This window comes from Pan troglodytes, chromosome 9 (genome assembly GCF_028858775.2).
Source record: "Pan troglodytes isolate AG18354 chromosome 9, NHGRI_mPanTro3-v2.0_pri, whole genome shotgun sequence".
NCBI classification, from domain to species: Eukaryota; Metazoa; Chordata; class Mammalia; order Primates; family Hominidae; genus Pan; species Pan troglodytes.
In genome coordinates, this window is record NC_072407.2 from 56,220,335 (window position 1) to 56,235,168 (window position 14,834).

Consider the following 14,834-nt stretch of genomic DNA (forward strand, 5'->3'; position numbering starts at 1 on the left):
AGCAGTTTGGAAACACTCTTTTTGTAGAATCTGCATGTGGAGATTTGGACCGGTTTGAGGCCTATGGTAGTAAAGGAAATAACTTCATAGAAAAACCAAATGGAAGCATTCTCAGAAAATTCTTTGTGATGATTGAGTTGAACTCAGAGACCTGAACATTCCTTTTGATGGAGCAGTTTCCAAACACACTTCTCGAGGAATCTGCAAGTGGATATTTGGACCTCTCTGAGGATTTTGTTGGAAGCGGGATACCGGAAGCATTCTCAGAAACTTCTTTGTGATGTTTGCATTCAACTCACAGAGTTGAACCTTCCTTTCATAGTTCAGGTTTGAAACACTCTTTTTGTAGAATCTGGAAGTGGATATTTGGACCACTGTGTGGACTTCGTTGGAAACGGGTGTATCTTCACCTCAAACCTAGACAGAAGCATTCTCAGAAAGTTCTCTGTGTTGACTGCATTCAACTCACAGACTTGAACAATCGTTTTGATGGAGCAGTTTTGAAACTCTCTTTCTTTGGAATCTGCAAGTGGATATGTTTACCGCTTTGAAGATTTCTTTGGAAATGGGTTAATCTTCACATAAAAGCTAAACAGAAGCATTCTCAGAAACTTCTTTGTGATGATTGCATTCACCTCACAGAGTTGAACTTTCCCTTTGATAAAGCAGCTTTGAAACACTCTTTTTCTAGAATCTGCAAGTGGACATTTGGAGGGCTTTGTGGAGTGTGGTGGAAAAGGATATATCTTCTCTTCGAAACTACATAGAAGCATTCTCAGAAACTACTCTGTGATGATTGCATTCAACTGACAGAGTTGAACGTTCCTTTTGATAGAGCAGTTTGGAAACACTCTTTTTGGAGAATCTGCATGAGGAGATTTGGACCGCTTTGGGACCTAAGTAGTAAAGGAAATAACTTCATAGAAAAACCAAATGGAAGCATTCTCAGAAAATTCTTTGTGATGATTGAGTTGAACTCAGAGACCTATAAAAGCTGAACCCAAGCATTCTCAGAAACTTCTTTTTGATGATTGACTTGAACTCAGGGACCTGAACACTCCTTTTGATGGAGCAGTTTCCAAACACACTTCTCGTAGAATCTGCAAGTGGATATTTGGACCTCTCTGAGGATTTCGTTGGAAGCGGGATAAACTTCCCAGAACTAAACGGAAGCATTCTCAGAAACTTCTTTGTGAGGTTTGCATTCAACTCACAGAGTAGAACCTTCCTTTCATAGTTGAGGTTTGAAACACTCTTTTTGTAGAATCTGGAAGTGGATATTTGGACCACTGTGTGGACTTCGTTGGAAACGGGTATATCCTCACCTCTAACCTAGACAGAAGCCTTCTCAGAAATTTCTGTGTGTTGATTGCATTCAACTCACAGACTTGAGCAATCGTTTTGATGGAGCAGTTTTGAAACTCTCTTTCTTTGGAATCTGCAAGTGGATATGTTGACCTCTTTGAAAATTTCGTTGGAAACGGGTTAATCTTCACATAAAAGCTAAACAGAAGCATTCTCAGAAACTGCTTTGTGATGAATGCATTCACCTCACAGAGTTGAATTTTCCCTTTGATAGAGCAGCTTTGAAACAATCTTTTTCTAGAATCTGCAAGTGGACATTTGGAGGGCTTTGTGGACTGTCGTGGAAAAGGAAATATCTTCTCATCTAAAGTACATAGAAGCATTCTCAGAAACTACTCTGTGATGATTGCATTCAACTGACAGAGTTGAACGTTCCTTTTGATAGAGCAGTTTGGAAACACTCTTTTTGTAGAATCTGCATGTGGAGATTTGGACCGCTTTGAGGCCTATGGTAGTAAAGGAAATAACTTCATAGAAAAACCAAATGGAAGCATTCTCAGAAAATTCTTTGTGATGATTGAGTTGAACTCAGAGACCTGAACATTCCTTTTGATGGAGCAGTTTCCAAACACACTTCTCGTGGAATCTGCAAGTGGATATTTGGACCTCTCTGACGATTTTGTTGGAAGCGGGATACCGGAAGCATTCTCAGAAACTTCTTTGTGATGTTTGCATTCAACTGACAGAGTTGAATCTTCCTTTCATAGTTCAGGTTTGAAACACTCTTTTTGTAGAATCTGGAAGTGGATATTTGGACCACTGTGTGGACTTCGTTGGAAAGGGGTGTATCTTCACCTCAAACCTAGACAGAAGCATTCTCAGAAAGTTCTCTGTGTTGACTGCATTCAACTCACCGACTTGAACAATCGTTTTGATGGAGCAGTTTTGAAACTCTCTTTCTTTGGAATCTGCAATTGGATATGTTTACCGCTTTGAAGATTTCTTTGGAAATGGGTTAATCTTCACATAAAAGCTAAACAGAAGCATTCTCAGAAACTTCTTTGTGATGATTGCATTCACCTCACAGAGTTGAACTTTCCCTTTGATAGAGCAGCTTTGAAACACTCTTTTTCTAGAATCTGCAAGTGGACATTTGGAGGGCTTTGTGGAGTGTGGTGGAAAAGGATATATCTTCTCTTCGAAACTACATAGAAGCATTCTCAGAAACTACTCTGTGATGATTGCATTCAACTGACAGAGTTGAACGTTCCTTTTGATAGAGCAGTTTGGAAACACTCTTTTTGGAGAATCTGCATGAGGAGATTTGGACCGCTTTGAGACCTAAGTAGTAAAGGAAATAACTTCATAGAAAAACCAAATGGAAGCATTCTCAGAAAATTCTTTGTGATGATTGAGTTGAACTCAGAGACCTATAAAAGCTGAACCCAAGCATTCTCAGAAACTTCTTTTTGATGATTGACTTGAACTCAGAGACCTGAACATTCCTTTTGATGGAGCAGTTTCCAAACACACTTCTCGTGGAATCTGCAAGTGGATATTTGGACCTCTCTGAGGATTTCGTTGGAAGCGGGATAAACTTCCCAGAACTAAACGGAAGCATTCTCAGAAACTTCTTTGTGATGTTTGCATTCAACTCACAGAGTAGAACCTTCCTTTCATAGTTCAGGTTTGAAACACTCTTTTTGTAGAATCTGGAAGTGGATATTTGGACCACTGTGTGGACTTCGTTGGAAACGGGTATATCCTCACCTCTAACCTAGACAGAAGCCTTCTCAGAAATTTCTGTGTGTTGACTGCATTCAACTCACAGACTTGAGCAATCGTTTTGATGGAGCAGTTTTGAAACTCTCTTTCTTTGGAATGTGCAAGTGGATATGTTGACCTCTTTGAAAATTTCGTTGGAAACGGGTTAATCTTCACATAAAAGCTAAACAGAAGCATTCTCAGAAACTGCTTTGTGATGAATGCATTCACCTCACAGAGTTGAATTTTCCCTTTGATAGAGCAGCTTTGAAACAATCTTTTTCTAGAATCTGCAAGTGGACATTTGGAGGGCTTTGTGGACTGTCGTGGAAAAGGAAATATCTTCTCATCTAAAGTACATAGAAGCATTCTCAGAAACTACTCTGTGATGATTGCATTCAACTGACAGAGTTGAACGTTCCTTTTGATAGAGCAGTTTGGAAACACTCTTTTTGTAGAATCTGCATGTGGAGATTTGGACCGCTTTGAGGCCTATGGTAGTAAAGGAAATAACTTCATAGAAAAACCAAATGGAAGCATTCTCAGAAAATTCTTTGTGATGATTGAGTTGAACTCAGAGACCTGAACATTCCTTTTGATGGAGCAGTTTCCAAACACACTTCTCGTGGAATCTGCAAGTGGATATTTGGACCTCTCTGACGATTTTGTTGGAAGCGGGATACCGGAAGCATTCTCAGAAACTTCTTTGTGATGTTTGCATTCAACTCACAGAGTTGAACCTTCCTTTCATAGTTCAGGTTTGAAACACTCTTTTTGTAGAATCTGGAAGTGGATATTTGGACCACTGTGTGGACTTCGTTGGAAACGGGTGTATCTTCACCTCAAACCTAGACAGAAGCATTCTCAGAAAGTTCTCTGTGTTGACTGCATTCAACTCACAGACTTGAACAATCGTTTTGATGGAGCAGTTTTGAAACTCTCTTTCTTTGGAATCTGCAAGTGGATATGTTTACCGCTTTGAAGATTTCTTTGGAAATGGGTTAATCTTCACATAAAAGCTAAACAGAAGCATTCTCAGAAACTTCTTTGTGATGATTGCATTCACCTCACAGAGTTGAACTTTCCCTTTGATAGAGCAGCTTTGAAACACTCTTTTTCTAGAATCTGCAAGTGGACATTTGGAGGGCTTTGTGGAGTGTGGTGGAAAAGGATATATCTTCTCTTCGAAACTACATAGAAGCATTCTCAGAAACTACTCTGTGATGATTGCATTCAACTGACAGAGTTGAACGTTCCTTTTGATAGAGCAGTTTGGAAACACTCTTTTTGGAGAATCTGCATGAGGAGATTTGGACCGCTTTGAGACCTAAGTAGTAAAGGAAATAACTTCATAGAAAAACCAAATGGAAGCATTCTCAGAAAATTCTTTGTGATGATTGAGTTGAACTCAGAGACCTATAAAAGCTGAACCCAAGCATTCTCAGAAACTTCTTTTTGATGATTGACTTGAACTCAGAGACCTGAACATTCCTTTTGATGGAGCAGTTTCCAAACACACTTCTCGTGGAATCTGCAAGTGGATATTTGGACCTCTCTGAGGATTTCGTTGGAAGCGGGATAAACTTCCCAGAACTAAACGGAAGCATTCTCAGAAACTTCTTTGTGATGTTTGCATTCAACTCACAGAGTAGAACCTTCCTTTCATAGTTCAGGTTTGAAACACTCTTTTTGTAGAATCTGGAAGTGGATATTTGGACCACTGTGTGGACTTCGTTGGAAACGGGTATATCCTCACCTCTAACCTAGACAGAAGCCTTCTCAGAAATTTCTGTGTGTTGACTGCATTCAACTCACAGACTTGAGCAATCGTTTTGATGGAGCAGTTTTGAAACTCTCTTTCTTTGGAATCTGCAAGTGGATATGTTGACCTCTTTGAAAATTTCGTTGGAAACGGGTTAATCTTCACATAAAAGCTAAACAGAAGCATTCTCAGAAACTGCTTTGTGATGAATGCATTCACCTCACAGAGTTGAATTTTCCCTTTGATAGAGCAGCTTTGAAACAATCTTTTTCTAGAATCTGCAAGTGGACATTTGGAGGGCTTTGTGGACTGTCGTGGAAAAGGAAATATCTTCTCATCTAAAGTACGTAGAAGCATTCTCAGAAACTACTCTGTGATGATTGCATTCAACTGACAGAGTTGAACGTTCCTTTTGATAGAGCAGTTTGGAAACACTCTTTTTGTAGAATCTGCATGTGGAGATTTGGACCGCTTTGAGGCCTATGGTAGTAAAGGAAATAACTTCATAGAAAAACCAAATGGAAGCATTCTCAGAAAATTCTTTGTGATGATTGAGTTGAACTCAGAGACCTGAACATTCCTTTTGATGGAGCAGTTTCCAAACACACTTCTCGTGGAATCTGCAAGTGGATATTTGGACCTCTCTGAGGATTTTGTTGGAAGCGGGATACCGGAAGCATTCTCAGAAACTTCTTTGTGATGTTTGCATTCAACTGACAGAGTTGAATCTTCCTTTCATAGTTCAGGTTTGAAACACTCTTTTTGTAGAATCTGGAAGTGGATATTTGGACCACTGTGTGGACTTCGTTGGAAACGGGTGTATCTTCACCTCAAACCTAGACAGAAGCATTCTCAGAAAGTTCTCTGTGTTGACTGCATTCAACTCACAGACTTGAACAATCGTTTTGATGGAGCAGTTTTGAAACTCTCTTTCTTTGGAATCTGCAAGTGGATATGTTTACCGCTTTGAAGATTTCTTTGGAAATGGGTTAATCTTCACATAAAAGCTAAACAGAAGCATTCTCAGAAACTTCTTTGTGATGATTGCATTCACCTCACAGAGTTGAACTTTCCCTTTGATAGAGCAGCTTTGAAACACTCTTTTTCTAGAATCTGCAAGTGGACATTTGGAGGGCTTTGTGGAGTGTGGTGGAAAAGGATATATCTTCTCTTCGAAACTACATAGAAGCATTCTCAGAAACTACTCTGTGATGATTGCATTCAACTGACAGAGTTGAACGTTCCTTTTGATAGAGCAGTTTGGAAACACTCTTTTTGGAGAATCTGCATGAGGAGATTTGGACCGCTTTGAGACCTAAGTAGTAAAGGAAATAACTTCATAGAAAAACCAAATGGAAGCATTCTCAGAAAATTCTTTGTGATGATTGAGTTGAACTCAGAGACCTATAAAAGCTGAACCCAAGCATTCTCAGAAACTTCTTTTTGATGATTGACTTGAACTCAGAGACCTGAACATTCCTTTTGATGGAGCAGTTTCCAAACACACTTCTCGTGGAATCTGCAAGTGGATATTTGGACCTCTCTGACGATTTTGTTGGAAGCGGGATACCGGAAGCATTCTCAGAAACTTCTTTGTGATGTTTGCATTCAACTCACAGAGTTGAACCTTCCTTTCATAGTTCAGGTTTGAAACACTCTTTTTGTAGAATCTGGAAGTGGATATTTGGACCACTGTGTGGACTTCGTTGGAAACGGGTGTATCTTCACCTCAAACCTAGACAGAAGCATTCTCAGAAAGTTCTCTGTGTTGACTGCATTCAACTCACAGACTTGAACAATCGTTTTGATGGAGCAGTTTTGAAACTCTCTTTCTTTGGAATCTGCAAGTGGATATGTTTACCGCTTTGAAGATTTCTTTGGAAATGGGTTAATCTTCACATAAAAGCTAAACAGAAGCATTCTCAGAAACTTCTTTGTGATGATTGCATTCACCTCACAGAGTTGAACTTTCCCTTTGATAGAGCAGCTTTGAAACACTCTTTTTCTAGAATCTGCAAGTGGACATTTGGAGGGCTTTGTGGAGTGTGGTGGAAAAGGATATATCTTCTCTTCGAAACTACATAGAAGCATTCTCAGAAACTACTCTGTGATGATTGCATTCAACTGACAGAGTTGAACGTTCCTTTTGATAGAGCAGTTTGGAAACACTCTTTTTGGAGAATCTGCATGAGGAGATTTGGACCGCTTTGAGACCTAAGTAGTAAAGGAAATAACTTCATAGAAAAACCAAATGGAAGCATTCTCAGAAAATTCTTTGTGATGATTGAGTTGAACTCAGAGACCTATAAAAGCTGAACCCAAGCATTCTCAGAAACTTCTTTTTGATGATTGACTTGAACTCAGAGACCTGAACATTCCTTTTGATGGAGCAGTTTCCAAACACACTTCTCGTGGAATCTGCAAGTGGATATTTGGACCTCTCTGAGGATTTCGTTGGAAGCGGGATAAACTTCCCAGAACGAAACGGAAGCATTCTCAGAAACTTCTTTGTGATGTTTGCATTCAACTCACAGAGTAGAACCTTCCTTTCATAGTTCAGGTTTGAAACACTCTTTTTGTAGAATCTGGAAGTGGATATTTGGACCACTGTGTGGACTTCGTTGGAAACGGGTATATCCTCACCTCTAACCTAGACAGAAGCCTTCTCAGAAATTTCTGTGTGTTGACTGCATTCAACTCACAGACTTGAGCAATCGTTTTGATGGAGCAGTTTTGAAACTCTCTTTCTTTGGAATCTGCAAGTGGATATGTTGACCTCTTTGAAAATTTCGTTGGAAACGGGTTAATCTTCACATAAAAGCTAAACAGAAGCATTCTCAGAAACTGCTTTGTGATGAATGCATTCACCTCACAGAGTTGAATTTTCCCTTTGATAGAGCAGCTTTGAAACAATCTTTTTCTAGAATCTGCAAGTGGACATTTGGAGGGCTTTGTGGACTGTCGTGGAAAAGGAAATATCTTCTCATCTAAAGTACGTAGAAGCATTCTCAGAAACTACTCTGTGATGATTGCATTCAACTGACAGAGTTGAACGTTCCTTTTGATAGAGCAGTTTGGAAACACTCTTTTTGTAGAATCTGCATGTGGAGATTTGGACCGCTTTGAGGCCTATGGTAGTAAAGGAAATAACTTCATAGAAAAACCAAATGGAAGCATTCTCAGAAAATTCTTTGTGATGATTGAGTTGAACTCAGAGACCTGAACATTCCTTTTGATGGAGCAGTTTCCAAACACACTTCTCGTGGAATCTGCAAGTGGATATTTGGACCTCTCTGAGGATTTTGTTGGAAGCGGGATACCGGAAGCATTCTCAGAAACTTCTTTGTGATGTTTGCATTCAACTGACAGAGTTGAATCTTCCTTTCATAGTTCAGGTTTGAAACACTCTTTTTGTAGAATCTGGAAGTGGATATTTGGACCACTGTGTGGACTTCGTTGGAAACGGGTGTATCTTCACCTCAAACCTAGACAGAAGCATTCTCAGAAAGTTCTCTGTGTTGACTGCATTCAACTCACAGACTTGAACAATCGTTTTGATGGAGCAGTTTTGAAACTCTCTTTCTTTGGAATCTGCAAGTGGATATGTTTACCGCTTTGAAGATTTCTTTGGAAATGGGTTAATCTTCACATAAAAGCTAAACAGAAGCATTCTCAGAAACTTCTTTGTGATGATTGCATTCACCTCACAGAGTTGAACTTTCCCTTTGATAGAGCAGCTTTGAAACACTCTTTTTCTAGAATCTGCAAGTGGACATTTGGAGGGCTTTGTGGAGTGTGGTGGAAAAGGATATATCTTCTCTTCGAAACTACATAGAAGCATTCTCAGAAACTACTCTGTGATGATTGCATTCAACTGACAGAGTTGAACGTTCCTTTTGATAGAGCAGTTTGGAAACACTCTTTTTGGAGAATCTGCATGAGGAGATTTGGACCGCTTTGAGACCTAAGTAGTAAAGGAAATAACTTCATAGAAAAACCAAATGGAAGCATTCTCAGAAAATTCTTTGTGATGATTGAGTTGAACTCAGAGACCTATAAAAGCTGAACCCAAGCATTCTCAGAAACTTCTTTTTGATGATTGACTTGAACTCAGAGACCTGAACATTCCTTTTGATGGAGCAGTTTCCAAACACACTTCTCGTGGAATCTGCAAGTGGATATTTGGACCTCTCTGAGGATTTCGTTGGAAGCGGGATAAACTTTCCAGAACTAAACGGAAGCATTCTCAGAAACTTCTTTGTGATGTTTGCATTCAACTCACAGAGTAGAACCTTCCTTTCATAGTTCAGGTTTGAAACACTCTTTTTGTAGAATCTGGAAGTGGATATTTGGACCACTGTGTGGACTTCGTTGGAAACGGGTATATCCTCACCTCTAACCTAGACAGAAGCCTTCTCAGAAATTTCTCTGTGTTGACTGCATTCAACTCACAGACTTGAACAATCGTTTTGATGGAGCAGTTTTGAAACTCTCTTTCTTTGGAATCTGCAAGTGGATATGTTGACCTCTTTGAAAATTTCGTTGGAAACGGGTTAATCTTCACATAAAAGCTAAACAGAAGCATTCTCAGAAACTGCTTTGTGATGAATGCATTCACCTCACAGAGTTGAATTTTCCCTTTGATAGAGCAGCTTTGAAACAATCTTTTTCTAGAATCTGCAAGTGGACATTTGGAGGGCTTTGTGGACTGTCGTGGAAAAGGAAATATCTTCTCATCTAAAGTACATAGAAGCATTCTCAGAAACTACTCTGTGATGATTGCATTCAACTGACAGAGTTGAACGTTCCTTTTGATAGAGCAGTTTGGAAACACTCTTTTTGTAGAATCTGCATGTGGAGATTTGGACCGCTTTGAGGCCTATGGTAGTAAAGGAAATAACTTCATAGAAAAACCAAATGGAAGCATTCTCAGAAAATTCTTTGTGATGATTGAGTTGAACTCAGAGACCTGAACATTCCTTTTGATGGAGCAGTTTCCAAACACACTTCTCGTGGAATCTGCAAGTGGATATTTGGACCTCTCTGACGATTTTGTTGGAAGCGGGATACCGGAAGCATTCTCAGAAACTTCTTTGTGATGTTTGCATTCAACTCACAGAGTTGAACCTTCCTTTCATAGTTCAGGTTTGAAACACACTTTTTGTAGAATCTGGAAGTGGATATTTGGACCACTGTGTGGACTTCGTTGGAAACGGGTGTATCTTCACCTCAAACCTAGACAGAAGCATTCTCAGAAAGTTCTCTGTGTTGACTGCATTCAACTCACAGACTTGAACAATCGTCTTGATGGAGTAGTTTTGAAACTCTCTTTCTTTGGAATCTGCAAGTGGATATGTTGACCTCTTTGAAGATTTCGTTCGAAACGGGTTAATCTTCACATAAAAGCTAAACCCAAGCATTCTCAGAAACTTCTTTTTGATGATTGACTTGAACTCAGAGACCTGAACATTCCTTTTGATGGAGCAGTTTCCAAACACACTTCTCGTGGAATCTGCAAGTGGATATTTGGACCTCTCTGAGGATTTCGTTGGAAGCGGGATAAACTTCCCAGAACTAAACGGAAGCATTCTCAGAAACTTCTTTGTGATGTTTGCATTCAACTCACAGAGTTGAACCTTCCTTTCATAGTTCAGGTTTGAAACACTCTTTTTGTAGAATCTGGAAGTGGATATTTGGACCACTGTGTGGACTTCGTTGGAAACGGGTATATCCTCACCTCTAACCTAGACAGAAGCCTTCTCAGAAAGTTCTCTGTGTTGACTGCATTCAACTCACAGAGTTGAACAATCGTATTGATGGAGCAGTTTTGAAACTCTCTTTCTTTGGAATCTGCAAGTGGATATGTTGACCTCTTTGAATATTTCGTTGGAAACGGGTTAATCTTCACATAAAAGCTAAACAGAAGCATTCTCAGAAACTGCTTTGTGATGAATGCATTCACCTCACAGAGTTGAATTTTCCCTTTGATAGAGCAGCTTTGAAACAATCTTTTTCTAGAATCTGCAAGTGGACATTTGGAGGGCTTTGTGGACTGTGGTGGAAAAGGAAATATCTTCTCATCTAAAGTAAATAGAAGCATTCTCAGAAACTACTCTGTGATGATTGCATTCAACTGACAGAGTTGAACGTTCCTTTTGATAGAGCAGTTTGGAAACACTCTTTTTGTAGAATCTGCATGTGGAGATTTGGACCGCTTTGAGGCCTATGGTAGTAAAGGAAATAACTTCATAGAAAAACCAAATGGAAGCATTCTCAGAAAATTCTTTGTGATGATTGAGTTGAACTCAGAGACCTGAACATTCCTTTTGATGGAGCAGTTTCCAAACACACTTCTCGTGGAATCTGCAAGTGGATATTTGGACCTCTCTGAGGATTTTGTTGGAAGCGGGATACCGGAAGCATTCTCAGTAACTTCTTTGTGATGTTTGCATTCAACTCACAGAGTTGAACCTTCCTTTCATAGTTCAGGTTTGAAACACTCTTTTTGTAGAATCTGGAAGTGGATATTTGGACCACTGTGTGGACTTCGTTGGAAACGGGTGTATCTTCACCTCAAACCTAGACAGAAGCATTCTCAGAAAGTTCTCTGTGTTGACTGCATTCAACTCACAGACTTGAACAATCGTTTTGATGGAGCAGTTTTGAAACTCTCTTTCTTTGGAATCTGCAAGTGGATATGTTTACCGCTTTGAAGATTTCTTTGGAAATGGGTTAATCTTCACATAAAAGCTAAACAGAAGCATTCTCAGAAACTTCTTTGTGATGATTGCATTCACCTCACAGAGTTGAACTTTCCCTTTGATAGAGCAGCTTTGAAACACTCTTTTTCTAGAATCTGCAAGTGGACATTTGGAGGGCTTTGTGGAGTGTGGTGGAAAAGGATATATCTTCTCTTCGAAACTACATAGAAGCATTCTCAGAAACTACTCTGTGATGATTGCATTCAACTGACAGAGTTGAACGTTCCTTTTGATAGAGCAGTTTGGAAACACTCTTTTTGGAGAATCTGCATGAGGAGATTTGGACCGCTTTGAGACCTAAGTAGTAAAGGAAATAACTTCATAGAAAAACCAAATGGAAGCATTCTCAGAAAATTCTTTGTGATGATTGAGTTGAACTCAGAGACCTATAAAAGCTGAACCCAAGCATTCTCAGAAACTTCTTTTTGATGATTGACTTGAACTCAGAGACCTGAATATTCCTTTTGATGGAGCAGTTTCCAAACACACTTCTCGTGGAATCTGCAAGTGGATATTTGGACCTCTCTGAGGATTTCGTTGGAAGCGGGATAAACTTCCCAGAACTAAACGGAAGCATTCTCAGAAACTTCTTTGTGATGTTTGCATTCAACTCACAGAGTAGAACCTTCCTTTCATAGTTCAGGTTTGAAACACTCTTTTTGTAGAATCTGGAAGTGGATATTTGGACCACTGTGTGGACTTCGTTGGAAACGGGTATATCCTCACCTCTAACCTAGACAGAAGCCTTCTCAGAAATTTCTCTGTGTTGACTGCATTCAACTCACAGACTTGAACAATCGTTTTGATGGAGCAGTTTTGAAACTCTCTTTCTTTGGAATCTGCAAGTGGATATGTTGACCTCTTTGAAAATTTCGTTGGAAACGGGTTAATCTTCACATAAAAGCTAAACAGAAGCATTCTCAGAAACTGCTTTGTGATGAATGCATTCACCTCACAGAGTTGAATTTTCCCTTTGATAGAGCAGCTTTGAAACAATCTTTTTCTAGAATCTGCAAGTGGACATTTGGAGGGCTTTGTGGACTGTCGTGAAAAAGGAAATATCTTCTCATCTAAAGTACATAGAAGCATTCTCAGAAACTACTCTGTGATGATTGCATTCAACTGACAGAGTTGAACGTTCCTTTTGATAGAGCAGTTTGGAAACACTCTTTTTGTAGAATCTGCATGTGGAGATTTGGACCGCTTTGAGGCCTATGGTAGTAAAGGAAATAACTTCATAGAAAAACCAAATGGAAGCATTCTCAGAAAATTCTTTGTGATGATTGAGTTGAACTCAGAGACCTGAACATTCCTTTTGATGGAGCAGTTTCCAAACACACTTCTCTTGGAATCTGCAAGTGGATATTTGGACCTCTCTGAGGATTTTGTTGGAAGCGGGATACCGGAAGCATTCTCAGAAACTTCTTTGTGATGTTTGCATTCAACTCACAGAGTTGAACCTTCCTTTCATAGTTCAGGTTTGAAACACTCTTTTTGTAGAATCTGGAAGTGGATATTTGGACCACTGTGTGGACTTCGTTGGAAAGGGGTGTATCTTCACCTCAAACCTAGACAGAAGCATTCTCAGAAAGTTCTCTGTGTTGACTGCATTCAACTCACAGACTTGAACAATCGTTTTGATGGAGCAGTTTTGAAACTCTCTTTCTTTGGAATCTGCAAGTGGATATGTTTACCGCTTTGAAGATTTCTTTGGAAATGGGTTAATCTTCACATAAAAGCTAAACAGAAGCATTCTCAGAAACTTCTTTGTGATGATTGCATTCACCTCACAGAGTTGAACTCTGCCTTTGATAGAGCAGCTTTGAAACACTCTTTTTCTAGAATCTGCAAGTGGACATTTGGAGGGATTTGTGGAGTGTGGTGGAAAAGGATATATCTTCTCTTCGAAACTACATAGAAGCATTCTCAGAAACTACTCTGTGATGATTGCATTCAACTGACAGAGTTGAACGTTCCTTTTGATAGAGCAGTTTGGAAACACTCTTTTTGGAGAATCTGCATGAGGAGATTTGGACCGCTTTGAGACCTAAGTAGTAAAGGAAATAACTTCATAGAAAAACCAAATGGAAGCATTCTCAGAAAATTCTTTGTGATGATTGAGTTGAACTCAGAGACCTGAACATTCCTTTTGATGGAGCAGTTTCCAAACGCACTTCTCGTGGAATCGGCAAGTGGATATTTGGACCTCTCTGAGGATTTCCTTGGAAGCGGGATAAACTTCCCAGAACAAAACGGAAGGATCCTCAGAAACTTCTTTGTGATGTTTGCATTCAACTCACAGAGTTGAACCTTCCTTTCATAGTTCGGGTTTGAAACACTCTTTTTGTAGAATCTGGAAGTGGATATTTGGACCAATGTGTGCACTTCCTTGGAAACGGGTATATCCTCACCTCAAACCTAGACAGAAGCATTCTCAGAAAGTTCTCTGTGTTGACTGCATTCAACTCACAGACTTGAACAATCGTTTTGATGGAGCAGTTTTGAAACTCTCTTTCTTTGGAAACTGCAAGTGGATATGTAGACCTCTTTGAAGATTTCGTTCGAAACGGGTTAATCTTCACATAAAAGCTAAACCCAAGCATTCTCAGAAACTTCTTTTTGATGATTGACTTGAACTCAGAGACCTGAACATTCCTTTTGATGGAGCAGTTTCCAAACACACTTCTCGTGGAATCTGCAAGTGGATATTTGGACCTCTCTGAGGATTTCGTTGGAAGTGGGATAAACTTCCCAGAACTAAACGGAAGCATTCTCAGAAACTTCTTTGTGATGTTTGCATTCAACTCACAGAGTAGAACCTTCCTTTCATAGTTCAGGTTTGAAACACTCTTTTTGTAGAATCTGGAAGTGGATATTTGGACCACTGTGTGGACTTCCTTGGAAACGGGTATATCCTCACCTCTAACCTAGACAGAAGCCTTCTCAGAAATTTCTCTGTGTTGACTGCATTCAACTCACAGACTTGAACAATCGTTTTGATGGAGCAGTTTTGAAACTCTCTTTCTTTGGAATCTGCAAGTGGATATGTTGACCTCTTTGAAAATTTCGTTGGAAACGGGTTAATCTTCACATAAAAGCTAAACAGAAGCATTCTCAGAAACTGCTTTGTGATGAATGCATTCACCTCACAGAGTTGAATTTTCCCTTTGATAGAGCAGCTTTGAAACAATCTTCTTCTAGAATCTGCAAGTGGACATTTGGAGGGCTTTGTGGACTGTCGT